This window comes from Tinamus guttatus, unplaced genomic scaffold (genome assembly GCF_059628265.1).
Source record: "Tinamus guttatus ecotype Peru unplaced genomic scaffold, ASM5962826v1 Tinamus_guttatus_pri_ptg000667l, whole genome shotgun sequence".
NCBI lineage: Eukaryota > Metazoa > Chordata > Aves > Tinamiformes > Tinamidae > Tinamus > Tinamus guttatus.
The window spans coordinates 132,676-136,106 of NW_028289201.1; positions in this window are offsets into that span (position 1 = coordinate 132,676).

Sequence of the window (3,431 nt, forward strand, 5' to 3'; positions counted from 1 at the left end):
TGCCCTTTAGGGCGGTTAAGGCTTGCTCTGTCTCCCTGTAGTCTGCCCCATTAGCCAAGTTCTTACTATATGTACGGATTGTATGGACCTAGCATACATTCAAAGAGTGTCATTATTTTGAATGAAACTATACTCTGCTTTATTTTTTTTGTTTCTTTGTAACTAAAAGAAGATCTCCCTGTGTCTGTTGGCAGCCAAATGTCTAAGTAAAGCAGTTGAGAATTGGGGCAGGGGAGCTATAACCTTGAGTGCAGACTTAGGTGGACTAAGGCTAGCTTTGAACATGAGTGATTTAAATTCCTGAGAGGCTGATGAGGGAAATAGTAGGGATGGGTAGGTGGGGAGAAAGACTGTGCGTACGGTATCTGATCTCTGGGATGCTGCTCTTCCTACATGTTCTGACTTCATTAGGAGTCACTCTGGATGGCTATGAATTGGATCTTGTGCTGTCACTTATTCTTTAGAATAATAATAGAAAACTTTAAAAAGATGAAATACTTGTATATACTTGTTTTCTTCAGCTTTCAGCTACACTCCCCAAGCCTCACCAATTAGCCATGGACACTTGAAGAAAATAGCAGGGAGTGTTTGGGTTTATCAGGGCTTTTTGCTTTTTAATGAGCTTCATGCAGTACTTGGAGCTGAGTCCATGAACTGCAGCTGTTGAAAGGAGATTGAAGAAATCAGTGAAGAAGTCAAAGTCAGAAGGAAACCCTAAATTTTTGTAGACATTACTGGATCCCACTGAGGCCATTAACTACAACAACTCACCAGGGGCTGATTAAAGCTAAAAAATCTAATCATTGGTAATAGTTAGGTAGAGAAAACACTCAGGTGACCCTGATGCTGATCACATTCAGAGCCCAGGAGAGAGTGCAGAGATTGCCCCACGCGTCCTGGAGAGTAGCCCCTGCCTTGAGCACATGCAGCGTCCAGGAGCTGCTGACAGAGCCCTCCAGTCCATTCCCCCTGCTGCAGGCAGTGCCACGGGCTATGGAAGTTCTCCAGTGGCCGCTGGAGAAGGCGCTTGTGCAGCACAGCGGGACTGACAGCTCTCCGTCCTGGTCAGAGCTGTGTGGGCAGCTGTGCTTTGGCGCTTGTTTGGGGCTTTGGCCCTTTTCAAAGACAGCGCCAAAGATGCACAGGATGAATCAGCACAAACTGGGGCCATGGACTGCGATTCACTGGAAAGCCTCTAAACTGGTAACAGCCATGCGTTGCTCTTTCTCTGGCTGTCATATTTAGAAGGAAGGAAGGACCCGGAGCTCTGGGCAGTGTGGGGACACCCTGGGCAGAGGGCAGGTGTGAGGCGCCGTGTCCCTCAGTGATCCAGAGCGTGTCACAGAGCATGTCTCAGAGGGGCTGCTGGCACCCTCCTACCACCCCACAGACCTTGCTCAACTCAGTTGGTGGCTCCTGGGACTGTTTCTTGGGCAAAATAATCATATCATGCAAGCCTGCCAGCGGTATATGTGCTTCCCAGGAATTTGTATGTTTGTAGCTAAGTAAAAAAAAAAAAAAAAAAAAAAAAAAAAAAAAGCTTTGTTTTCCTTTGATTTTATTTCACAAATGCATTTCAACACCGCAGCTCTGGCAATGCTGAAATGTCTTTAGAAATCCTCTTGAGGATTAGTTGGGCAAAACTCCCTTTTCAGCTTCTTCACATTTCTCTTGTTTAGCTCACAAGCTTGGGGCTGGTGAGGTGAAGTCCGGATTTGGTGCAAAACAAGAAGGCATGAGGGTGTTCTCTGCTCTGGCAGGGAGTGTATCAGTGTGTAGTTGTGCTCTGAAGATGTCTGTGGTTGCACAGGACCCTTGTGCCCCTTTCGTGACCCCCCCCCTCCTTGTCTTCCTGGGGGATTTCTAGCTGCCAAAGGGCTGTGAAATCTCTCCTTAGAAAGGAAAGGAGCTCCCCAAGAGAAGGAGTTCCTGAGAGAATCTTTCCTGACAGAGCCGCTGGTAGTTAGCAGTGTTGTGTACCAGGGGGGCTTCCTTTATTTTGGGTAGGAATAAGAATAAGAAGAGCTCTCTGTTTTGTGGCAAGCTGCGGCTCCTTAGATGAGCCAGCCTCTCCTCAGTTCTTTGCTTATCTTTCCTTATAGCCTGAATGTCCTCCGCAGCGCGGAGGTGGGGATGGTTGCTGCTAAGGCGTGCAGATCATGGGGAGGTGGGCAGGGGAGGTAGGGGGCATCCCCCAGGAAGCCGAGTGCTGCCCCCTTGTCCTTGTGGGATGAAATATAGGGAGGTGCCCGACGGTGGGGGTGGCCGGGCCCTGCAGCCTTTTGTGACACGGGCTGGGGTCACAGTGGGATGTCCCGCATCACCATCAGAGCTTCCCTATAAGTAGGGCGCCCCACGCACACTGCCGTGCGAGGCCACGCTGAGCCCTGGCACTCGGCTGCTCTCGGCTCCCCTCTGCTCGTGGCAGCTGCTCTGCAGTGAGGAGGAGAGGGCAAGAGAGGCAGTGCAATAGCGCTGGGCTCTTTGGTGTGCTGGAGTGGAGGAGCTGGTGGCCTGTGCCTTGAGCCATGGAGTCATTTTGCTCAAACTTCCTCCACTCACTCTCTCAACGGCTCGTGCGTTTCCGTAAGGAAAGTAAGTCCGAAAGGTCCCTGAGTGTCCAAGGCGGTGGTGGGCAGAGGAGTGTCCTCTAGGAGGGGTGGGAATGGATTGGCGGATTTGGCAGGGAGAGGGTCAAGCTTAGGAAGGAGCATGTGAAAGGGCAGCAGTGCTGTTTGCAGAAGGCTGAGGTGAGCTGGTGCTCCCGCAGGGCTCTAGAGAGGCACTAGGAACTGTTCCTCTTAGAGCTCCATGCTTTCCTTTTCAGGAGAGGGCTTGTAGTTGGAAGGCTGTTGGAATGTCAGTTCCGCTGCCCTCCTCTGCAAGGGTCCTTTGCGGGATTGTGGTGGTGGTGGGTGACGCTTGCTGCGTCTGCGTGGTTTGGCCGGGTTGGCATGGAGGTGAGCTTGTGCACTTCAAGCACAGCCCATCTTTCTCTTCCTGCCCAGATATCGCTAAAGTTTGGGACTGCGCGTGCGAGTGTTACCGCCAGGCGCTGCTGCAGAACCAGGTGGGCTTCTCTGCTCCTTCTCCCTCAGACCCTGATGAGCGCCGATGCCCCCATTTCCGTGCTGCCTTTGAGCAGTCGTACCGCTGAACTCTCTGAAAGCAGAAGCCATGTGCCAGCAGGAGCCTGTGGGTGGCAGTTCTGCCCCAGAGCCAGCTCTCTGGCAATGGAGAGCCAAAGCAAAGGGCAGCTGGAGAAGCAGAATGTGGGCTTTCTCCTCTGGGGCGTTCTCTGGCCCCACGTGGCCGGGTGGAACAACGTGCCTGGCACACGGTGGAGACTTTCTGCCACGTCTTGCACCTCCCTGGGTGGTGTTCCCTACTTGTGGGTCAGCGCTTAGCTGTTGGGAGGTGAGGGGTGGGAG